This window comes from Ranitomeya imitator, chromosome 2, assembly GCF_032444005.1.
Source record: "Ranitomeya imitator isolate aRanImi1 chromosome 2, aRanImi1.pri, whole genome shotgun sequence".
NCBI classification, from domain to species: Eukaryota; Metazoa; Chordata; class Amphibia; order Anura; family Dendrobatidae; genus Ranitomeya; species Ranitomeya imitator.
Genome location: NC_091283.1, coordinates 188,287,184 through 188,312,977, shown reverse-complemented (window position 1 = coordinate 188,312,977; position 25,794 = coordinate 188,287,184). Strand labels below are relative to the sequence as shown.

Genomic DNA, 25,794 nt, shown 5'->3' with positions numbered 1-25,794 from the left:
GAGCATCTTATGGGGCAAATTACATATGGAGCATTTTATGGGGCCCATTATATATAGAGCATCTTATGGGGCCAATTACATATAGAGCATCTTATGGGGCCTATTATATGTGACAATTTTAGAAGAGAAATTAATTAGTGGACCCTCTGGACCGTGACCACATTCTAGATCTACAAACTTTACATTATAAAGTCTATGACCATCCCCCCCCGAGATAGATACAGCTTTGGTGCAACCTGTGCTCCGGCTCAGGGGTCCAAGAGGTAAGGGGGCCCATTAAACACACCCAAAACAAGTGGAATTGTGCATTATGATTAATTATTCATCTTCAGAAATGCCTAATACTGTTCCTGCACAGGGGCCCTTTTCTGTATGTATCAAAACTGAGCAGCAGAATAGTTGGTTTTGTTAATGGCCTTCCTGGTTATACTACTTTTTTCTTGCTTTTATAACACCATTAATTGCTCAGCACCTTAGAGACATCAGCCATCAAAAGACTGAACAAACCTTCCAAACAGAAATCAGGTGTGTGCAGATGCTTACTTAGGCTACGTTCACATTAGCGTTATGCATGTTTGCATCGGGTTTGCGTCGGGCGACGCAGCGGCGACGCATGCGTCATGCGCCCCTATATTTAACATGGGGGACGCATGCGTCTTTTTGTGCTGCGTTGTGCGACGCATGCGTTTTTTTTGCCGCAAGCGTCGGGCCAAGAAAACGCAAAAAGTTGCATTTTTCTTGCGTCCAAATTTCGGCAAAAAACGACGCATGCGTCGCAAAATGCAGCGTTTTTGCGTGCGTTTTTGTTTGCGTTGTGGTTTGCGTCGCCGACGCAGCGGCGCACAACGCAAATGTGAACATAGCCTAAGAGAAGCCATCTCCATACATAACTAACAAAATAAAGTAGCAATCTGTAGCGCTATGGCATATTTGGTGGTTTTAATTACGGTTTTAATTACAGCGGGATCTTTCTTTCCCATAAAAATGTAGGCTATCAGCCTATGAAAGGAGTCCTAATAGGATAGGTCCCAGCAGAGAGAATCACCTTATCGTGGCTGCCGGGTACACATGAATTGGCCAATTTATGAACTAAGTAGTCTCAGTTTTTCCTGTTTTCTAGAGCAGTAATGCAATTCGGATTTCATATATTTCATATTAGCATCTCAAAGAGTACTATTTTATTTTATTAATTAGGCACATCATCATCACTTCACCCACTGGGGCTCACAGTGTAAATTCCCTTTCAATTTGTCTTTGGAGAGTGGGAGGAAACTGTAGAAAATGGAGGAAACTCACCCAAACATGAGGAAAGCATACAAACTTCTTGCAGATGTTGTCCTTGCTGGGATTGGATGCTAGGACCCCAGTGATGTAAGACTGCAGCGCTAACCACTGAGCCAACGTGCTGCCCTACTTCCTGATGGACATGTAACAATATGGACATGTTGCCCTCGTTTCCCATTTGGAGAAACAAGTTTAAATGTTGTGTGATGTGACATGTAATATGAATTCTGATGTGTGTTAGCTATGTCAGTAATGTTGGTAACATGTGTAGGTTGACTGTAGGAACAGTTAGAGTTAATAGTTGGGACTAGACCATGGTGGCAGGGGCTAAGTTACAAGGAAAGTGACAATTTCCTGTAAGGTAGGGAGATAAGGGTCTGAGGTGCATAGTGAATGGATCGAAAAGTCTAAGATGAGTAGTGCCACATTCTGGGGTGACCCTAGGTTAGAGGAGATCAAAGAGCAGGGATAGCGAGATCCAGATCACAAGTGACTAAGAGACAGAGTGGCCTTCCGGAAACAGGTCGTAGCAGAGGAGACCTAGCCGTGAGACTCTGAGGTGATAACTCTGAAACGTAAAGGTCTAAAAAAGACCCTGTACGTGGGACTAGTATAGTGTCCCGAGTGGGAGTTCCAGGGCTCTAGCAGTGGAAATAGGATGCAAAACAAGTAAAGGACTCTTGTTAATCAGGACTGTAGCGATAAAGCTGGGTTGTTGTGAAGAAGGGAGAAACAGAGATAAAGAAAGCCCTGGAGTAAACAACCAAGGAAGAAAACCATGTGGAAAATGCTTTGAGCTATAAAGGAAATGTTGATATTTTTGAATGGTGGTTCCCCTTATTGAACTGCAAAACATCTGGTCCTGGCAAACCAGCAACATTTGTTACATGCAGCTTGCACAAGTGTAAGGCCTTCACAACACAAGTCCACACACCCAGCCAGGACCCCTACTGTCATGTAACGTGCCAAGGCACTGGAGATGTGTGCCATGTTACAGACACACAAACACACAACACTGCACAAGAAAGAGCACCAACGATCGGTGGGAAAAATACGGTGGGCCTTATCCATTTGTTAAAACACTCCAATTGCCTGCGTGAGCAATAGACAGTCTTCTTGTATAAAAGGTTCTCATGAATGAGTGCTGATAGGCACATGGCCACCATCAGGCCATTACTGCCCTGACTGGTGTATAGGGCCCGATGAGCAGAGGGGGCCTGCACCGGGCCTCGTCTCTTCTGCTCATCGGGCCCCAGCGGCAGACTTCTACCGGAGCAGTAACTGAACTTGCGTCTGAGACCCATGTTCAGTTAACCCCTTTACCCCCAAGGGTGGTTTGCACGTCAATGACCAGGCCTGTCATGATCCCAATGGCAGGGGATCACAAAAAGGACAAGCACAGATACAAACAAGCTCTAGGGCGATGGAACCTGAGCTGACCGCGACCCTGAACCTAGCACACAAATAAAAGTAGCCGGGGAACGTGCCTACGATGATCCTAGACGTCTCGCTCCAGCCGAAGATCTAACTTCCCCTATCAGAAGAAACACAGACCTCTCTTGCCTCCAGAGAAATACCCCACAGCAAATAGCAGCCCCCCACATATAATGACGGTGAAATGAGAGGAAAGCACATACGTAGTATGAAAACAGTTTCAGCAAAATGAGGCCCGCTAAAGCTAGATAGCAGAGGATACAAAAGTGAACTGCGCGGTCAGCGAAAAACCCTTCAAAAAACCATCCTGAAATTACTTGAACTCATGTGCCAACTCATGGTACATGAAAAGCAATTTCAGCCCACTAGAGCAACCAGCAGCAGAGAATCACATATCTGCAGGCTGGACTAAAAACCAAATCAAGCAAAACACAAAACAGGAAAATCCAAACTTAGCTTGTCCAGAAGGTTCTAGGAGCAGGGAGCAGAGGTAACAAGACACACTGGATACATTGATAACCGGCGAGGAAATGCTAGCAAAGCCAGGTTAAATAGGAAACTCCCATATGCTGATGGAACAGGTGGAACCCAGAAACCCAGGAAAGACAAGTCACCCAGTACCATCAGTAACCACCAGAGGGAGCCCAAAAACAGAACTCACAACACAGGCCACTTTTTACAATTCTGACCACTGTCCCTTTATGAGGTTATAACTCTGGAACGCTTCAACGGATCCTGGTAATTCTGACACTGTTTTCTCGTGACATATTGTACTTCATGATAGTGGTAAAATTTCTTTGATAGTACCTGCGTTTATTTGTGAAAAAAAACGGAAATTTGGCGAAAATTTTGAAAATTTCACAATTTTCCAACTTTGAATTTTTATGCAATTAAATCACAGAGATATGTCACACAAAATACTTAATAAGTAACATTTCCCACATGTCTACTTTACATCAGCATAATTTTGGAACCAAAATTTTTTTTTGTTAGGGAGTTATAAGGGTTAAAAGTTTACCAGCAATTTCTCATTTTTAGAACACCATTTTTTTTAGGGACCACATCTCATTTGAAGTCATTTTGAGGGGTCTATATGATAGAAAATACCCAAGTGTGAAACCATTCTATAAACTGCACCCCTCAAGGTGCTCAAAACCACATTCAAGAAGTTTATTAACCCTTCAGGTGTTTCATAGGAATTTTTGGAATGTTTAAATAAAAATGAACATTTAACTTTTTTCACAAAAAATTTACTTCAGCTCCAATTTGTTTTATTTTACCAAGGGTAACAGGAGAAAATGGACCCCAAAAGTTGTTGTCCAATTTGTCCTGATTACGCTGATACCTCATATGTGGGGGGGAACCACCGTTTGGGCGCATGGGAGGGCTCGGAAGGGAAGGAGCGCTGTTATGTTTGCTAATGACAGGTGTTATGAAGGCAATCCAGAAACACAGTGTGCTTAGCGATCAGAGCGCACACAGTGATCTGACAAATACCCAAAAATACAAGAACGAGCTCTGAGACGTGGAAACTCTGTAGACTGCAAACCTGATCCTATCCTAAACACAACTAAAAGCGGCTGTGGATTGCGCCTAACAACTACCTAGGCAACTCGGCACAGCCTAAGAAACTAGCTAGCCTGAAGATAGAAAAATAGGCCTGACTTGCCCCAGAGAAATTCCCCAAAGGAAAAGGCAGCCCCCCACATATAATGACTGTGAGTAAGATGAAAAGACAAAACGTAGGGATGAAATAGATTCAGCAAAGTGGGGCCCGATATTCTAGGACAGAGCGAGGACAGTAAAGCGAACTTTGCAGTCTACAAAAAACCCTAAAGCAAAACCACGCAAAGGGGGAAAAAAAAACCCACCGTGCCGAACTAACGGCACGGCGGTACACCCTTTGCGTCTCAGAGCTTCCAGCAAAACAAAAGACAAGCTGGACAGAAAAAAAGCAACAAAAAAGCAAAAGGCACTTAGCTATACAGAGCAGCAGGTCACAGGAACAATCAGGAGAAGCTCAGATCCAACACTGAAACATTGGCAAGGAGCAAGGATAGCAGCATCAGGCGGAGTTAAGTAATGAAGCAGTTAACGAGCTCACCAGAACACCTGAGGGAGGAAGCTCAGAAGCTGCAGTACCACTTGTGACCACAGGAGTGAATTCAGCCACAGAATTCACAACAGTACCCCCCCTTGAGGAGGGGTCACCGAACCCTCACCAGAGCCCCCAGGCCGACCAGGATGAGCCGCATGAAAGGCACGAACAAGATCGGAAGCATGAACATCAGAGGCAAAAACCCAGGAATTATCTTCCTGAGCATAACCCTTCCATTTAACCAGATACTGGAGTTTCCGTCTAGAAACACGAGAATCCAAAATCTTCTCCACAATATACTCCAATTCCCCCTCCACCAAAACCGGGGCAGGAGGCTCAACAGATGGAACCATAGGTGCCACGTATCTCCGCAACAACGACCTATGGAATACATTATGTATGGAAAAGGAGTCTGGGAGGGTCAAACGAAAAGACACAGGATTGAGAACCTCAGAAATCCTATACGGACCAATAAAACGAGGTTTAAATTTAGGAGAGGAAACCTTCATAGGAATATGACGAGAAGATAACCAAACCAGATCCCCAACACGAAGTCGGGGACCCACACGGCGTCTGCGATTAGCGAAAAGTTGAGCTTTCTCCTGGGACAAGATCAAATTGTCCACTACCTGAGTCCAGATCTGCTGCAACCTATCCACCACAGAATCCACACCAGGACAGTCCGAAGACTCAACCTGTCCTGAAGAGAAACGAGGATGGAACCCAGAATTGCAAAAAAATGGAGAAACCAAGGTAGCCGAGCTGGCCCGATTATTAAGGGCGAACTCAGCCAACGGCAAAAAGGACACCCAATCATCCTGGTCTGCAGAAACAAAACATCTCAGATATGTTTCCAAGGTCTGATTGGTTCGTTCGGTCTGGCCATTAGTCTGAGGATGGAAAGCCGAGGAAAAGGATAGGTCAATGCCCATCCTACCACAAAAGGCTCGCCAAAACCTTGAAACAAACTGGGAACCTCTGTCAGAAACAATATTCTCAGGAATGCCATGCAACCGAACCACATGCTGAAAGAACAAAGGTACCAAATCAGAGGAGGAAGGCAATTTAGCCAAGGGCACCAGATGGACCATTTTAGAAAAGCGATCACAGACCACCCAAATGACTGACATCTTTTGAGAAATGGGAAGGTCAGAAATGAAATCCATCGAAATATGTGTCCAAGGCCTCTTTGGGACCGGCAAGGGCAAAAGCAACCCACTGGCACGAGAACAGCAGGGCTTAGCCCTAGCACAAATCCCACAGGACTGCACAAAAGTACGTACATCCCGTGACAGAGATGGCCACCAGAAGGATCTAGCCACTAACTCTCTGGTACCAAAGATTCCAGGATGACCAGCCAACACCGAACAATGAAGTTCAGAGATAAGTTTATTAGTCCACCTATCAGGGACGAACAGTTTCTCTGCTGGACAACGATCAGGTTTATTCGCCTGAAATTTTTGCAGCACCTGCCGCAAATCAGGGGAGATGGCAGACACAATGACTCCTTCCTTGAGGATACCCGCTGGCTCAGATAAACCCGGAGAGTCGGGCACAAAACTCCTAGACAGAGCATCCGCCTTCACATTTTTAGAGCCCGGAAGGTACGAAATCACAAAGTCGAAGCGGGCAAAAAATAACGACCAACGGGCCTGTCTAGGATTCAAGCGCTTGGCAGACTCGAGATAAGTCAAGTTCTTATGATCAGTCAATACCACCACGCGATGCTTAACTCCTTCAAGCCAATGACGCCACTCCTTGAATGCCCACTTCATGGCCAGCAACTCTCGATTGCCCACATCATAATTACGCTCAGCGGGCGAAAACTTCCTGGAAAAGAAAGCACATGGTTTCATCACTGAGCAATCAGAACCTCTCTGTGACAAAACCGCCCCTGCTCCAATCTCAGAAGCATCAACCTCGACCTGGAACGGAAGAGAAACATCTGGCTGACACAACACAGGGGCAGAACAAAAACGACGCTTCAACTCCTGAAAAGCTTCCACAGCAGCAGAAGACCAATTAACCAAATCAGCACCCTTCTTGGTCAAATTGGTCAATGGTTTGGCAATGCTAGAAAAATTACAGATGAAGCGACGATAAAAATTAGCAAAGCCCAGGAACTTTTGCAGACTTTTCAGAGATGTCGGCTGAATCCAATCCTGGATGGCTTGGACCTTAACTGGATCCATCTCGATAGTAGAAGGGGTAAAGATGAACCCTAAAAATGAAACTTTCTGCACACCGAAGAGACACTTTGATCCCTTCACAAACAAAGAGTTAGCACGCAGGACCTGAAAAACCATTCTGACCTGCTTCACATGAGACTCCCAATCATCTGAGAAGATCAAAATGTCATCCAAGTAAACAATCAGGAATTTATCCAGATACTCACGGAAGATGTCATGCATAAAAGACTGAAACACAGATGGAGCATTGGCAAGTCCGAACGGCATCACTAGATACTCAAAATGACCCTCGGGCGTATTGAATGCAGTTTTCCATTCATCTCCTTGCCTGATTCTCACCAGATTATACGCACCACGAAGATCTATCTTAGTGAACCAACTAGCCCCCTTAATCCGAGCAAACAAGTCAGATAAGAATGGCAAGGGATACTGAAATTTAACAGTGATCTTATTAAGAAGGCGGTAATCAATACACGGTCTCAGCGAACCATCCTTCTTGGCTACAAAGAAGAACCCTGCTCCCAGTGGTGATGACGATGGGCGAATATGTCCCTTCTCCAGGGATTCCTTCACATAACTGCGCATAGCGGCGTGTTCGGGCACGGATAAATTAAATAATCGACCTTTAGGGAATTTACTACCAGGAATCAAATTGATAGCACAATCACAATCCCTATGCGGAGGTAGAGCATCGGACTTGGGCTCTTCAAATACATCCTGATAATCAGACAAGAACTCTGGGACCTCAGAAGGGGTGGATGACGAAATCGACAAAAATGGAACATCACCATGTACCCCCTGACAACCCCAGCTGGATACCGACATGGAATTCCAATCCAATACTGGATTATGGGTTTGTAGCCATGGCAACCCCAACACGACCACATCATGCAGATTATGCAACACCAGAAAGCGAATAACTTCCTGATGTGCAGGAGCCATGCACATGGTCAGCTGGGCCCAGTATTGAGGTTTATTCTTGGCCAAAGGTGTAGCATCAATTCATCTCAATGGAATAGGACACCGCAAAGGCTCCAAGAAAAACCCACAACGTTTAGCATAATCCAAATCCATCAGATTCAGGGCAGCGCCCGAATCCACAAACGCCATGACAGAAAACGACGACAAAGAGCATATCAAGGTAATGGACAGAAGGAATTTGGACTGTACAGTACCAATGACGGCAGACCTAGCGGACCGCTTAGTGCGCTTAGGACAATCAGAAATAGCATGAGTGGAATCACCACAGTAGAAACACAGACCATTCAGACGTCTGTATTCCTGCCGTTCAACTCTAGTCATAGTCCTATCGCACTGCATAGGCTCAGGTTTAACCTCAGGCAGTACCGCCAAATGGTGCACAGATTTACGCTCGCGCAAGCGTCGACCGATCTGAATGGCCAAAGACAAAGACTCATTCAAACCAGCAGGCATAGGAAATCCCACCATGACATCCTTAAGAGCCTCAGAGAGACCCTTTCTGAACAAAGCTGCCAGCGCAGATTCATTCCACTGAGTGAGTACTGACCATTTCCTAAATTTCTGACAATATACTTCTATATCATCCTGACCCTGGCACAAAGCCAGCAAATTTTTCTCAGCCTGATCCACTGAATTAGGCTCATCGTACAGCAATCCGAGCGCCAGGAAAAACGCATCGACACTACTCAATGCAGGGTCTCCTGGCGCAAGAGAAAATGCCCAGTCTTGAGGGTCGCCGCGCAAAAAAAGAAATAATAATCAAAACCTGTTGAATAGGATTACCAGAAGAATGAGGTTTCAAGGCCAGAAATAGCTTACAATTATTTTTGAAACTTAGAAACTTAGTTCTATCTCCAAAAAACAAATCAGGAATAGGAATTCTTGGTTCTAACATAGATTTCTGATCAATAGTATCTTGAATTTTTTGTACATTTATAACGAGATTATCCATTGAAGAGCACAGACCCTGAATATCCATGTCCACACCTGTGTCCAGAATCACCCAAATGTCTAGGGGAAAAAAAAAAAGTGAACACAGAGCAGTAAAAAAAAAAAATGATGTCAGAACTTTTTCTTTCCCTCTATTGAGAATCATTAGTCGGGCTCCTTGTACTGTTATGTTTGCTAATGACAGGTGTTATGAAGGCAATCCAGAAACACAGTGTGCTTAGCGATCAGAGCGCACACAGTGATCTGACAAATACCCAAAAATACAAGAACGAGCTCTGAGACGTGGAAACTCTGTAGACTGCAAACCTGATCCTATCCTAAACACAACTAAAAGCGGCTGTGGATTGCGCCTAACAACTACCTAGGCAACTCGGCACAGCCTAAGAAACTAGCTAGCCTGAAGATAGAAAAATAGGCCTGACTTGCCCCAGAGAAATTCCCCAAAGGAAGATCACTGATCTGACTTAGAGCAGTGCAGCCTTCACAGTGCCTGCTCTGAGCAGGCTCTGTGAAGCCACCTCCCTCCCTGCAGGACCCGGATCCGCGGCCATCTTGGATCCGGGGCTCGAGCAGGCAGGGAGGGAGGTAAGACCCTCGCAGCAACGCGATCACATCGCGGTGCTGCGGGGGGCTCAGGGAAGCCCGCAGGGAGCCCACTTCCTGCGCGATGCTTCCCTGCACCGCCGGCACATCGCGATCATCTTTGATCGCGGTGTGCCGGGGGTTAATGTGCCGGGGGCGGTCCGTGACTGCTCCTGGCACATAGTGCCGGATGTCAGCTGCGATAAGCAGCTGACACCCGGCCGCGATCGGCGGCGCTCCCCCCGTGAGCGCTGCCAATCGCTATGACGTACTATCCTGTCCAGGGTCAGATAGGCCCAGGGCACCTCGACGGGATAGTACGTCTAAGGTCACAGAGGGGTTAAACTCTATTGCTGTGCGGGCCTGCAAATTTTATTTTTTTATTTTTATTGAAAGCAGTAAGCCACAATATGTTTCTACGGCAGGATGGAGACACATGGGTCATGTGTCTCCATCCTGCCCGGGGCAGAATGGAGACACGGGGCAGAATGGAAACACTGGGGGCAGGATGGAGACACTGGGGGCAGGATGGAGATACTGGGGGCAGGATGGAGATACGGGGGCAGGATGGAGACTGTTATGTTTGCTAATGACAGGTGTTATGAAGGCAATCCAGAAACACAGTGTGCTTAGCGATCAGAGCGCACACAGTGATCTGACAAATACCCAAAAATACAAGAACGAGCTCTGAGACGTGGAAACTCTGTAGACTGCACACCTGATCCTATCCTAAACACAACTAAAAGCGGCTGTGGATTGCGCCTAACAACTACCTAGGCAACTCGGCACAGCCTAAGAAACTAGATAGCCTGAAGATAGAAAAATAGGCCTGACTTGCCCCAGAGAAATTCCCCAAAGGAAAAGGCAGCCCCCCACATATAATGACTGTGAGTAAGATGAAAAGACAAAACGTAGGGATGAAATAGATTCAGCAAAGTGGGGCCCGATATTCTAGGACAGAGCGAGGACAGTAAAGCGAACTTTGCAGTCTACAAAAAACCCTAAAGCAAAACCACGCAAAGGGGGCAAAAAAAAACCACCGTGCCGAACTAACGGCACGGCGGTACACCCTTTGCGTCTCAGAGCTTCCAGCAAAACAAAAGACAAGCTGGACAGAAAAAAAAGCAACAAAAAAGCAAAAAGCACTTAGCTATACAGAGAAGCAGGTCACAGGAACAATCAGGAGAAGCTCAGATCCAACACTGAAACATTGACAAGGAGCAAGGATAGCAGCATCAGGCGGAGTTAAGTAATGAAGCAGTTAACGAGCTCACCAGAACACCTGAGGGAGGAAGCTCAGAAGCTGCAGTACCACTTGTGACCACAGGAGTGAATTCAGCCACAGAATTCACAACAGAGCGCCATTTGGAATGCAGACTTAGATGGAATGGTCTGCAGGCGTCACATTGCGTTTGCAGAGCCCCTAATGTACCTAAACAGTAGAAACCCCCCACAAGTGACACCATTTTGGAAAGTAGACCCCCTAAGGAACTCATCTAGATGTGTTGTGAGAGCTTTGAACCCCCAAGTATTTCACTACAGTTTATAACGCAGAGCCGTGCAAATAAAAAATATTTTTTTCCACAAAAATTATATTTTAGCCCCCAGTTTTGTATTTTTCCAAGGGTAGCAGGAGAAATTGGACCCTAAATGTTGTTGTCCAATTTGTCCTGAGTACACTGATACCCGATATGTGGGGGGGAACCACCGTTTGGGCGCATGGGAGGGCTCGGAAGGGAAGGAGCATCATTTGGAATGCAGACTTAGATGGATTGGTCTGCAGGCGTCACATTGCGTTTGCAGAGCCCCTAATGTACCTAAACAGTAGAAACCCCCCACAAGTGACCCCATATTGGAAACTAGACCCCTCAATGAACTTATCTAGATGTGTTGTGAGAACTTTGAACCCCCAAGTGTTTCACTACAGTTTATGACGCAGAGCCGTGAAAATAAAAAATCTTTTTGTTTTCCCACAAAAATTATTTTTTAGCCCCCAGTTTTGTATTTTCCCAAGGGTAACAGGAGAAATTGGACCCCAAACGTTGTTGTCCTATTTGTCCTGAGTACGCTGATACCCCATATGTTGGGGTAAACCCCTGTTTGGGCACACGGGAGAGCTCAGAAGGGAAGGAGCACTGTTTTACTTTTTCAACGCAGAATTGGCTGGAATTGAGATCGGACGCCATGTCGTGTTTGGAGAGCCCCTGATGTGCCTAAACAGTGGAAACTCCCCAATTATAACTGAAACCCTAATCCAAACACACCCCTAACCCTAATTCCAACGGTAACCCTAACCACACCTCTAACCCTGACACACCCCTAACCCTAATCCCAACCCTATTCCCAACTGTAAATGTAATCTAAACTCTAACCCTAACTTTAGCCCCAACCCTAACTGTAGCCCCAACCCTAGCCCTAACCCTAAACCTAGCCCTAACCCTAGCCCTAATGCTAGCCCTAACCCTAGCCCTAACCCTAGCCCTAACCCTAGCCCTAACCCTAACTATAGCCCTAACCCTAGCCCTAATGGGAAAATGGAAATAAATACATTTTTTTTATTTTTCCCTAACTAAGGGGGTGATGAAGGGGGGTTTGATTTACCTTTATAGCGAGTTTTTTAGCGGATTTTTATGATTGGCAGCCTTCACACACTGAAAGACGCTTTTTATTGCAAAAAATATTTTTTGCGTTACCACATTTTGAGAGCTATAATTTTTCCATATTTTGGTCCACAGAGTCATGTGAGGTCTTGTTTTTTGCAGGACGAGTTGGCGTTTTTATTGGTAACATTTTCGGGCACGTGACATTTTTTGATCGTTTTTTATTCCGATTTTTGTGAGGAAGAATGACCAAAAACCAGCTATTCATGAATTTCTTTTGGGGGAGGCGTTTATACCGTTCCGCGTTTGGTAAAATTGATAAAGCAGTTTTATTCTTCGGGTCAGTGCGATTACAGCGACACCTCATTTATATCATTTTTTTATGTTTTGGCGCTTTTATACGATAAAAACTATTTTACAGAAAAAATAATTATTTTTGCATCGCTTTATTCTCAGGACTATAACTTTTTATTTTTTTGCTGATGATGCTGTGTGGCAGTTCGTTTTTTGCAGGACAAGATGACGTTTTCAGCGGTACCATGGTTATTTATATCTGTCTGTTTTGATCGCATGTTATTCCACTTTTTGTTCGGCGGTATGATAATAAAGCGTTGTTTTTTGCCTCGGTCTTTTTTTTTTTTCTTACGGTGTTTACTGAAGGGGTTAACTAGTGGGCCAGTTTTATAGGTCAGGTCGTTACGGACGCGGCGATACTAAATATGTGTACTTTTGTTGGGTTTTTTTTTTATTTAGATGAAGAAATGTATTTATGGGAATAATATATATTTTTTTTTCATTATTTAGGAATATTTTTTTTTAATTTCTTTTTTTACACATTTGGATATTTTTTTTTTTACTTTTTTACTTTGTCCCAGGTGGGGACATCACAGATCAGTGATCTGACAGTTTGCACAGCACTCTGTCAGATCACTGATCTGACTTAGAGCAGTGCAGCCTTCACAGTGCCTGCTCTGAGCAGGCTCTGTGAAGCCACCTCCCTCCCTGCAGGACCCGGATCCGCGGCCATCTTGGATCCGGGGCTCGAGCAGGCAGGGAGGGAGGTAAGACCCTCGCAGCAACGCGATCACATCGCGGTGCTGCGGGGGGCTCAGGGAAGCCCGCAGGGAGCCCCCTTCCTGCGCGATGCTTCCCTGCACCGCCGGCACATCGCGATCATCTTTGATCGCGGTGTGCCGGGGGTTAATGTGCCGGGGGCGGTCCGTGACTGCTCCTGGCACATAGTGCCGGATGTCAGCTGCGATAAGCAGCTGACACCCGGCCGCGATCGGCGGCGCTCCCCCCGTGAGCGCTGCCGATCGCTATGACGTACTATCCCGTCCAGGGTCAGATAGGCCCAGGGCACCTCGACGGGATAGTACGTCTAAGGTCTGTAGCATGGCTAAAGGGTTTGTAGTCGATGGGAGGTATGTGCCACATAAGTGCCTGGTTGCTGTAATGTAGCCCGGAGTATTCCTTTCTTGCACATAATCTTGTATATGTGTTTCAGGACCTGTGGTAATGTCAGACCACATGGCTAATCATGTGATGGGTTACTGGGTGGGGTTAGCTCTTTATAAGACTGGCTAATCCTTTACACAGCAGAGATGTGTGGAGGTGAAACCCTCCTGAGTGTGTTACGGCTTCAGGACTGAGCCGGATGAACTGGATACTTGTTTTTTCTTTACCTGAACCAAAGGCTATTTGTTTTCTGTTGTTTGCAACATGGTTTATGAAGCAATAAACCCAGTGAACTTTAAAGGAACACGTCTCCTGAGTGTCAGCCGTCGCAGCTGAGTGAGTGAAATCCTTACAATTGGTGGAGACGTGCGAGCAGCGTTCCCAGCGGAGACGTGAGTTTATTTTGAATGTCCTGGGTCAAGGCTGTTGCAAGCCAGCAAGCATTGCCGGAGAAAATGGAGGACCTGCTGAAACAATTGGTCCAGATGCAGTCACAGCAGGAGAAAAGGCAGAGCCAGCAGGAGCAAAGGCAGCAAGAGACCAACAGGCTGTTGATGCAGCAGATACAACAGAGCCAGCAGGAGCAACGGCAGCAGATGCAACAAAGCCAGCAGGAGCAACGGCAGCAGTTACAACAGAGCCAGCAGCAGATGCAGCAGAGCCAGCAGGAGCAACGGCAGCAGATGCAGCAGAGCCAGCAGGAGCATCAGCAGCAGATGCAGCTTCTGGCAACCGCCATCCAGGGCAAGGCGAGCGCCCCAACCCCAGGTTTGGCTGATGATACCCACGTCCGGAAAACGGTAAGACGCGCGTTGCAGAAAATGACTCCCGGGGATGATGTTGAGGCCTTCCTGACGGTGTTTGAGAGGGTCGCTGAGAGGGAACAACTTCCGCCAGAGCAGTGGGCAGAGGTACTTGCGCCATACCTGACGGGAGAACCCCAGAAGGCGTACTATGATTTGACCTTGCAGGATGCCAAAGAGTATCACAAATTGAAAGCCGAGATTCTCGCACGTTTGGGGGTGACACTGACTGTCAGGGCACAGCGAGTTCACTCCTGGGGCTATCACCGGGACAAACCACCTCGTTCCCAAATGTTTGATCTGTTGCACCTGGTCCAGAAATGGCTGCAGCCAGAATCCTCTGCGCCTGCACAGATGGTAGAACGGGTGATGATGGATCGGTTTGTCCATTCCCTCCCGAGGCCTATACAGTCTTGGGTTGCCCAGGGTGATCCCCAGAATGCCGACGAGCTGATCGGACTGGTTGAGAGGTACCAAGGGTTGGAAGGCTCCTTCTGGAGGCAGCCCATGCCGTACTGGGGATCCCAGAAGGCAGCTGAGTCCCAAAAAGGGGTGGTGCGTCCAAGGTCACAAAGGGCGGGGGAGGTGGTGCCCAAGGTCCCCACGGGTGATATTATTTGTTGGAGGTGCCACAAGCCAGGACATATAGCTGCTCGTTGTTCCCAAACCACTGAGCAGATGGACTGCAGCATGGGACGCCGTTGTTCATACTATGCGTATCCAGCTTGCAGTGTGAACTCTCCGCCCAACGAGGGACCTCAAGCATGTCCCGTGAAGGTGAACGGTCAAGCAGTAACGGCACTGTTAGACTCGGGGAGCCTAGTGACCCTGGTGAGGGCCACTTTTCCTCTCCACCTGCTCCCGGGAAAGAAGGTCGGAGTGCGGTGCATACATGGTGATGCAAAGGACTACCCTGTGGCCAGTGTGAACATTGAAACGACATGTGGCACGGAGTCCCACATAGTCGGCGTCGTTCAGGACTTGTTGCACCCTATAATTATTGGCCGGGATTTCTGTTTGTTTTGGGATTTGTGGGGGAAAGGTTCTGAGCTCCCTAGCAAGAGTAGGGAACCAGTGAACCCGGGAAGGGTGGTGCCACACCCCGAGTCAGACAGATTTCCTTTTTGTGTCCTGGCTGGAGATGAGGAGGAAGTGTCCCCTGCATCTGACATTCTGGAGTTTGAGGTATCCGGTGAAAATTTTGGGACTGCCCAACATAGGGACCCCACTCTGAGGGAAGCCTTTAATAATGTCACAGTTATTGACGGGGTGGTACAGGAGCCGGGGGCAGACACAAGATTTCCCCATTTTCTAATGAGCAGGGAGTTGTTGTACCGGGTCACGAAAATAAGGGAGGAGTTGGTAGAGCAGTTGGTAGTGCCGGGTCCATATAGACGGAAGGTGTTGGACATGGCCCATTCACACATCTTGGGTGGACACCTAGGGGTGGAAAAAACGCAGGAACGGGTTGTGCAGAGGTTCTATTGGCCTGGGTGCCACCGGGAAATAGTGAACTATTGCAGGTCCTGCCCTACATGTCAGCTAACTGCTCCCACTCCTCATTTCCGGAACCCCCTTGTGCCACTGCCCATTATTGAGGTGCCATTCGAGAGAATTGCCATGGACTTGGTCGGTCCCTTAGTTAAATCAGCCCGGGGCCATCAGTATATATTAGTCATCCTGGACTACGCCACACGCTATCCTGAGGCAATTCCCTTGAGAAATTCTTCTTCAAAGAGTATAGCTCGCGAGTTGGTCCATGTCTTTTCCCGGACAGGTCTGCCGAAGGAGATCCTGACTGACCAGGGGACACCTTTCATGAGCAAGGTGATGAGGGAACTATGCAAAGCCCTGAAAATCTCCCAGTTGAGGACCTCGGTGTACCATCCCCAGTCAGATGGCCTTGTTGAGAGATTTAACAAGACACTGAAGAGCATGCTGAGAAAAGCTATAGAGAAAGACGGTAGAGACTGGGATTGTCTCTTACCCTATTTGATGTTTTCCATTCGTGAAGTTCCACAGGCCTCCACAGGTTTCTCACCGTTTGAGCTTCTGTATGGCCGACATCCACGAGGACTCCTGGATATAGCCAAGGAAACCTGGGAAGCCGAAGTCACGCCCCACAGAAGCGTCATTGAGCATGTGGCCCTGATGCAGCAGAGGATTGCAAAGGTGATGCCTATCGTGAAAGAACACCTTCTCCAAGCACAAGAAGCTCAGGCCAGGGTCTACAACCGGTCTGCAAGAGTGAGGCAATTCAATCCAGGAGACCGAGTTCTTGTGTTAGTTCCGACAGTGGAAAGCAAGTTCTTGGCCAAATGGCAAGGGCCATATGAGGTTGTCGAGAAACTTGGTGAAGTAAACTATAAAATTCACCAACCAGGAAGACGGAAACCATTCCAAGTATACCATGTCAACCTTATCAAGCCGTGGCAAGATAGAGAGCCGACAGTAACTCCATCGTTGTTAAGCAACCCAGAAGATGAGGTTGGAGCGGTTACTATAGCGGAGACGCTATCGGAGTCCCAGAAACAGCAATGCCGGGAGTTACTCCAGAAAAACAGGGACCTGTTTTCCGAGTTGCCTGGGTACACGAAGGTCATAGAGCATGAGGTCCTGACAGACCCCCATGTGCGCGTGAACGTGAAGCCCTATAGAATTCCTGAGGCCCGTCGAGAAATAGTCTCCAAGGAAGTGGAGCGTATGTTGAAGCTTGGAGTCATTGAGGAATCCAAGAGCGGTTGGTCGAGCCCAATTGTCCTGGTCCCAAAACCTGATGGGGAGTGGAGATTTTGCAACGACTATAGGAAGTTGAATGAGGTCTCCAAGTTCGACGCATATCCCATGCCCCGAGTTGATGAGCTCATCGAAAGGCTTGGGCCCGCCAGGTACATAACCACCTTGGATTTGACGAAGGGGTATTGGCAGATCCCCATGGCACAGGAAGCCAAGGAGAAGACGGCGTTTTCTACACCAGATGGATGCTTCCAGTATGTCCGGATGCCATTTGGCCTACAGGGAGCTCCGGCCACCTTCCAAAGGGCTATGGATAGAGTCCTTGCACCCCACAAGGCATACGCTGCTGCGTACCTAGATGATATCGTCATCTTTAGCCCGGACTGGGAGAGTCATCTGGAGAAAGTCCAAGCGGTGTTTGATGCTATAAGAGAGGCCGGATTTACAATAAACCCGAAGAAGTGTGCATTGGGTAAAGAAGAAGCTAAGTACCTTGGATACATAGTGGGTCATGGAGAAATAAAACCCCAAATCAGTAAAGTGGAGGCAATTCAAACATGGCCAAAACCAGTTTCCAAGAAGCAAGTTAAAGCCTTCCTGGGAATCGTGGGATATTACAGGAGGTTCATCCCAAACTTCGCCACAATGGCGGCGCCTCTGACTGACCTGCTAAAAGGGACAAAATCAGTAATGGTTAAGTGGTCCGAAGAAACAGATTCAGCCTTCCAAGAAATGAAAGAGGCTTTATGTAAGCAACCCGTTCTGATGGCCCCAAACTTCAAGAAAGAGTTTATTCTTCAGACAGATGCCTCAGATGTTGGGGTGGGAGCAGTCCTTTCCCAAGAACTACATGGGGAGGAGCATCCTGTTCTCTATCTGAGTAGGAAGCTGTCCTCATCTGAAAAGAACTACTCAGTCGTTGAGAAAGAGTGCTTGGCCATAAAATGGGCAGTGGACACATTGCGGTACTATCTGCTGGGACGTAAATTTAGACTGGTATCTGACCATGCCCCGCTTAGGTGGATGAGTGAAACGAAAGGAAGAAATGCTAGAGTCACCCGTTGGTTCTTAGCCCTGCAGGACTTCAGTTTCCATGTGGAACATAGGGCCGGAAAGCTGCACGGTAATGCGGATGCCCTATCGAGAATCCCTTGTTTAGTGGGGGAAAGTGCCAAGCCCCACGGCTTTAGGCAGAGGGGGGAGGTATGTAGCATGGCTAAAGGGTTTGTAGTCGATGGGAGGTATGTGCCACATAAGTGCCTGGTTGCTGTAATGTAGCCCGGAGTATTCCTTTCTTGCACATAATCTTGTATATGTGTTTCAGGACCTGTGGTAATGTCAGACCACATGGCTAATCATGTGATGGGTTACTGGGTGGGGTTAGCTCTTTATAAGACTGGCTAATCCTTTACACAGCAGAGATGTGTGGAGGTGAAACCCTCCTGAGTGTGTTACGGCTTCAGGACTGAGCCGGATGAACTGGATACTTGTTTTTTCTTTACCTGAACCAAAGGCTATTTGTTTTCTGTTGTTTGCAACATGGTTTATGAAGCAATAAACCCAGTGAACTTTAAAGGAACACGTCTCCTGAGTGTCAGCCGTCGCAGCTGAGTGAGTGAAATCCTTACAGGTCACAGAGGGGTTAAACTCTATTGCTGTGCGGGCCTGCAAATTTTATTTTTTTATTTTTATTGAAAGCAGTAAGCCACAATATGTTTCTATGGCAGGATGGAGACACATGGGTCATGTGTCTCCATCCTGCCCGGGGCAGAATGGAGACACGGGGCAGAATGGAAACACTGGGGGCAGGATGGAGACACTGGGGGCAGGATGGAGATACTGGGGGCAGGATGGAGATACTGGGGGCAGGATGGAGATACGGGGGCAGGATGGAGACTGTTATGTTTGCTAATGACAGGTGTTATGAAGGCAATCCAGAAACACAGTGTGCTTAGCGATCAGAGCGCACACAGTGATCTGACAAATACCCAAAAATACAAGAACGAGCTCTGAGACGTGGAAACTCTGTAGACTGCACACCTGATCCTATCCTAAACACAACTAAAAGCGGCTGTGGATTGCGCCTAACAACTACCTAGGCAACTCGGCACAGCCTAAGAAACTAGCTAGCCTGAAGATAGAAAAATAGGCCTGACTTGCCCCAGAGAAATTCCCCAAAGGAAAAGGCAGCCCCCCACATATAATGACTGTGAGTAAGATGAAAAGACAAAACGTAGGGATGAAATAGATTCAGCAAAGTGGGGCCCGATATTCTAGGACAGAGCGAGGACAGTAAAGCGAACTTTGCAGTCTACAAAAAACCCTAAAGCAAAACCACGCAAAGGGGGCAAAAAAAAACCACCGTGCCGAACTAACGGCACGGCGGTACACCCTTTGCGTCTCAGAGCTTCCAGCAAAACAAAAGACAAGCTGGACAGAAAAAAAAGCAACAAAAAAGCAAAAAGCACTTAGCTATACAGAGAAACAGGTCACAGGAACAATCAGGAGAAGCTCAGATCCAACACTGAAACATTGACAAGGAGCAAGGATAGCAGCATCAGGCGGAGTTAAGTAATGAAGCAGTTAACGAGCTCACCAGAACACCTGAGGGAGGAAGCTCAGAAGCTGCAGTACCACTTGTGACCACAGGAGTGAATTCAGCCACAGAATTCACAACAGTACCCCCCCCTTGAGGAGGGGTCACCGAACCCTCACCAGAGCCCCCAGGCCGACCAGGATGAGCCGCATGAAAGGCACGAACAAGATCGGAAGCATGAACATCAGAGGCAAAAACCCAGGAATTATCTTCCTGAGCATAACCCTTCCATTTAACCAGATACTGGAGTTTCCGTCTAGAAACACGAGAATCCAAAATCTTCTCCACAATATACTCCAATTCCCCCTCCACCAAAACCGGGGCAGGAGGCTCAACAGATGGAACCATAGGTGCCACGTATCTCCGCAACAACGACCTATGGAATACATTATGTATGGAAAAGAGTCTGGGAGGGTCAAACGAAAAGACACAGGATTGAGAACCTCAGAAATCCTATACGGACCAATAAAACGAGGTTTAAATTTAGGAGAGGAAACCTTCATAGGAACATGACGAGAAGATAACCAAACCAGATCCCCAACACGAAGTCGGTTACCCACACGGCGTCTGCGATTAGCGAAAAGTTGAGCTTTCTCCTGGGACAAGATCAAATTGTCCACTACCTGAGTCCAGATCTGCTGCAACCTATCCACCACAGAATCCACACCAGGACAGTCCGAAGACTCAACCTGTCCTGAAGAGAAACGAGGATGGAACCCAGAATTGCAAAAAAATGGAGAAACCAAGGTAGCCGAGCTGGCCCGATTATTAAGGGCGAACTCAGCCAACGGCAAAAAGGACACCCAATCATCCTGGTCTGCAGAAACAAAACATCTCAGATATTTTTCCAAGGTCTGATTGGTTCGTTCGGTCTGGCCATTAGTCTGAGGATGGAAAGCCGAGGAAAAGGATAGGTCAATGCCCATCCTACCACAAAAGGCTCGCCAAAACCTTGAAACAAACTGGGAACCTCTGTCAGAAACAATATTCTCAGGAATGCCATGCAACCGAACCACATGCTGAAAGAACAAAGGTACCAAATCAGAGGAGGAAGGCAATTTAGCCAAGGGCACCAGATGGACCATTTTAGAAAAGCGATCACAGACCACCCAAATGACTGACATCTTTTGAGAAACGGGAAGGTCAGAAATGAAATCCATCGAAATATGTGTCCAAGGCCTCTTTGGGACCGGCAAGGGCAAAAGCAACCCACTGGCACGAGAACAGCAGGGCTTAGCCCTAGCACAAATCCCACAGGACTGCACAAAAGTACGTACATCCCGTGACAGAGATGGCCACCAGAAGGATCTAGCCACTAACTCTCTGGTACCAAAGATTCCAGGATGACCAGCCAACACCGAACAATGAAGTTCAGAGATAAGTTTATTAGTCCACCTATCAGGGACGAACAGTTTCTCTGCTGGACAACGATCAGGTTTATTCGCCTGAAATTTTTGCAGCACCCGCCGCAAATCAGGGGAGATGGCAGACACAATGACTCCTTCCTTGAGGATACCCGCTGGCTCAGATAAACCCGGAGAGTCGGGCACAAAACTCCTAGACAGAGCATCCGCCTTCACATTTTTAGAGCCCGGAAGGTACGAAATCACACAGTCGAAGCGGGCAAAAAATAACGACCAACGGGCCTGTCTAGGATTCAAGCGCTTGGCAGACTCGAGATAAGTCAAGTTCTTATGATCAGTCAATACCACCACGCGATGCTTAGCTCCTTCAAGCCAATGACGCCACTCCTCGAATGCCCACTTCATGGCCAGCAACTCTCGATTGCCCACATCATAATTACGCTCAGCGGGCGAAAACTTCCTGGAAAAGAAAGCACATGGTTTCATCACTGAGCAATCAGAACCTCTCTGTGACAAAACCGCCCCTGCTCCAATCTCAGAAGCATCAACCTCGACCTGGAACGGAAGAGAAACATCTGGCTGACACAACACAGGGGCAGAACAAAAACGACGCTTCAACTCCTGAAAAGCTTCCACAGCAGCAGAAGACCAATTAACCAAATCAGCACCCTTCTTGGTCAAATCGGTCAATGGTTTGGCAATGCTAGAAAAATTACAGATGAAGCGACGATAAAAATTAGCAAAGCCCAGGAACTTTTGCAGACTTTTCAGAGATGTCGGCTGAATCCAATCCTGGATGGCTTGGACCTTAACTGGATCCATCTCGATAGTAGAAGGGGTAAAGATGAACCCTAAAAATGAAACTTTCTGCACACCGAAGAGACACTTTGATCCCTTCACAAACAAAGAGTTAGCACGCAGGACCTGAAAAACCATTCTGACCTGCTTCACATGAGACTCCCAATCATCTGAGAAGATCAAAATGTCATCCAAGTAAACAATCAGGAATTTATCCAGATACTCACGGAAGATGTCATGCATAAAAGACTGAAACACAGATGGAGCATTGGCAAGTCCGAACGGCATCACTAGATACTCAAAATGACCCTCGGGCGTATTGAATGCAGTTTTCCATTCATCTCCTTGCCTGATTCTCACCAGATTATACGCACCACGAAGATCTATCTTAGTGAACCAACTAGCCCCCTTAATCCGAGCAAACAAGTCAGATAACAATGGCAAGGGATACTGAAATTTAACAGTGATCTTATTAAGAAGGCGGTAATCAATACACGGTCTCAGCGAACCATCCTTCTTGGCTACAAAGAAGAACCCTGCTCCCAGTGGTGATGACGATGGGCGAATATGTCCCTTCTCCAGGGATTCCTTCACATAACTGCGCATAGCGGCGTGTTCGGGCACGGATAAATTAAATAATCGACCTTTAGGGAATTTACTACCAGGAATCAAATTGATAGCACAATCACAATCCCTATGCGGAGGTAGAGCATCGGACTTGGGCTCTTCAAATACATCCTGATAATCAGACAAGAACTCTGGGACCTCAGAAGGGGTGGATGACGAAATCGACAAAAATGGAACATCACCATGTACCCCCTGACAACCCCAGCTGGATACCGACATGGAATTCCAATCCAATACTGGATTATGGGTTTGTAGCCATGGCAACCCCAACACGACCACATCATGCAGATTATGCAACACCAGAAAGCGAATAACTTCCTGATGTGCAGGAGCCATGCACATGGTCAGCTGGGCCCAGTATTGAGGTTTATTCTTGGCCAAAGGTGTAGCATCAATTCCTCTCAATGGAATAGGACACCGCAAAGGCTCCAAGAAAAACCCACAACGTTTAGCATAATCCAAATCCATCAGATTCAGGGCAGCGCCCGAATCCACAAACGCCATGACAGAAAACGACGACAAAGAGCATATCAAGGTAATGGACAGAAGGAATTTGGACTGTACAGTACCAATGACGGCAGACCTAGCGGACCGTTTAGTGCGCTTAGGACAATCAGAAATAGCATGAGTGGAATCACCACAGTAGAAACACAGACCATTCAGACGTCTGTATTCCTGCCGTTCAACTCTAGTCATAGTCCTATCGCACTGCATAGGCTCAGGTTTAACCTCAGGCAGTACCGCCAAATGGTGCACAGATTTACGCTCGCGCAAGCGTCGACCGATCTGAATGGCCAAAGACAAAGACTCATTCAAACCAGCAGGCATAGGAAATCCCACCATGACATCCTTAAGAGCCTCAGAGAGACCCTTTCTGAACAAAGCTGCCAGCGCAGATTCATTCCACTGAGTGAGTACTGACCATTTCCTAAATTTCTGACAATATACTTCTATATCATCCTGACCCTGGCACAAAGCCAGCAAATTTTTCTCAGCCTGATCCACTGAATTAGGCTCATCGTACAGCAATCCGAGCGCCAGGAAAAACGCATCGACACTACTCAATGCAGGGTCTCCTGGCGCAAGAGAAAATGCCCAGTCTTGAGGGTCGCCGCGCAAAAAAGAAATAATAATCAAAACCTGTTGAATAGGATTACCAGAAGAATGAGGTTTCAAGGCCAGAAATAGCTTACAATTATTTTTGAAACTTAGAAACTTAGTTCTATCTCCAAAAAAACAAATCAGGAATAGGAATTCTTGGTTCTAACATAGATTTCTGATCAATAGTATCTTGAATCTTTTGTACATTTATAACGAGATTATCCATTGAAGAGCACAGACCCTGAATATCCATGTCCACACCTGTGTCCAGAATCACCCAAATGTCTAGGGGAAAAAAAAAAAGTGAACACAGAGCAGAAAAAAAAAAAAAAAAAAAAATGATGTCAGAACTTTTTCTTTCCCTCTATTGAGAATCATTAGTTTGGGCTCCTTGTACTGTTATGTTTGCTAATGACAGGTGTTATGAAGGCAATCCAGAAACACAGTGTGCTTAGCGATCAGAGCGCACACAGTGATCTGACAAATACCCAAAAATACAAGAACGAGCTCTGAGACGTGGAAGCTCTGTAGACTGCACACCTGATCCTATCCTAAACACAACTAAAAGCGGCTGTGGATTGCGCCTAACAACTACCTAGGCAACTCGGCACAGCCTAAGAAACTAGCTAGCCTGAAGATAGAAAAATAGGCCTGACTTGCCCCAGAGAAATTCCCCAAAGGAAAAGGCAGCCCCCCACATATAATGACTGTGAGTAAGATGAAAAGACAAAACGTAGGGATGAAATAGATTCAGCAAAGTGGGGCCCGATATTCTAGGACAGAGCGAGGACAGTAAAGCGAACTTTGCAGTCTACAAAAAACCCTAAAGCAAAACCACGCAAAGGGGGCAAAAAAAACCCACCGTGCCGAACCAACGGCACGGCGGTACACCCTTTGCGTCTCAGAGCTTCCAGCAAAACAAAAGACAAGCTGGACAGAAAAAAAAGCAACAAAAAAGCAAAAAGCACTTAGCTATACAGAGAAGCAGGTCACAGGAACAATCAGGAGAAGCTCAGATCCAACACTGAAACATTGACAAGGAGCAAGGATAGCAGCATCAGGCGGAGTTAAGTAATGAAGCAGTTAACGAGCTCACCAGAACACCTGAGGGAGGAAGCTCAGAAGCTGCAGTACCACTTGTGACCACATGAGTGAATTCAGCCACAGAATTCACAACAGGAGACATGGGGCAGGATGGAGACACATGGTGCAGGATCATGGGGCAGGATGGAGATAGATGGGGCAGGATCATGGGGCAGGATCATGGGACAGATGGCGCAGGATGGATACTCATGAGGGCAGGATGGGAGAACATATGGCTGGAGCCAGAAATGAGACACATAGGGGCCAGGATGGGGGATATTATTATCATAAGGGCTAATTAAGGGATATTATTACTGCAGTGATGTATTTATTTTATTTTTTTGGATACTGTTTTAAATGGGGGGCGGTCCTGTTACTGTGCAGAGCGACACTATGTTGCCTTTTTTTCTTCATCTAGTGTGGTGTAGAAGTTGGGAAAAAATGAATGTGTTCTGCAACACAAACAGTGCTCTAAATAACTGTGTTATTTCCTGCAGAGACAAGCCCTGGGTGGAAGAAGTGATGGCGGGCTGTGCTGGATGAAGATGAAAAGTGAAGGTGAAGGACTTCACCCAGAGACATCACTGGTGAGTCAGTGTGATACCTGTACACTGACACTATACACTTATTTATATTCAAGTCCTGTACCTAGACTTTATCTTTACTTGCATTTTCACTATATCCACTTGGCTTTGTTCTGCCATCTGCTAGCTGTCTGGTGGTACGGATATGCTGTGTCCCGGCCGAGCACGCATGCGCGTTGGGTCCGGCCGCATCTTTCGTCTCTCGGCGTCTCCATTGGGATATGGTGCCACGTCACATGATTGTGTCTCGGCTCCGCCTTCCCTTTGACACCGACGCTGATTGGCGGTTGCTGAGCGCCGACTGCGCATGCGTCAACAACGGCGCGGTACACTCCTATATCCATGTTATCGTTTAATATTTTATGCGATTCTGATGCCTTCCGTTCTCCATTTCTATATTAAAAGCATACTTACAATCAGGATAATGCACTCCGAGGTGCGGACACGTAGCGTGGCTTGTTACCACAACAACGATACACTACTTCCGGGATTTTAGCTGATTGGTTCCGGTCCTATTATTAAACC

General features: G+C 47.0%; 1 protein-coding gene across 1 annotated transcript in view; it reads right to left on the bottom strand.

The window, feature by feature from the left end:
• The window catches only part of LOC138662566 (ficolin-1-B-like), a 59,197-nt gene that overhangs the window by 13,175 nt on the left and 20,228 nt on the right, over window positions 1–25,794 (bottom strand). The window lies entirely within an intron of this gene.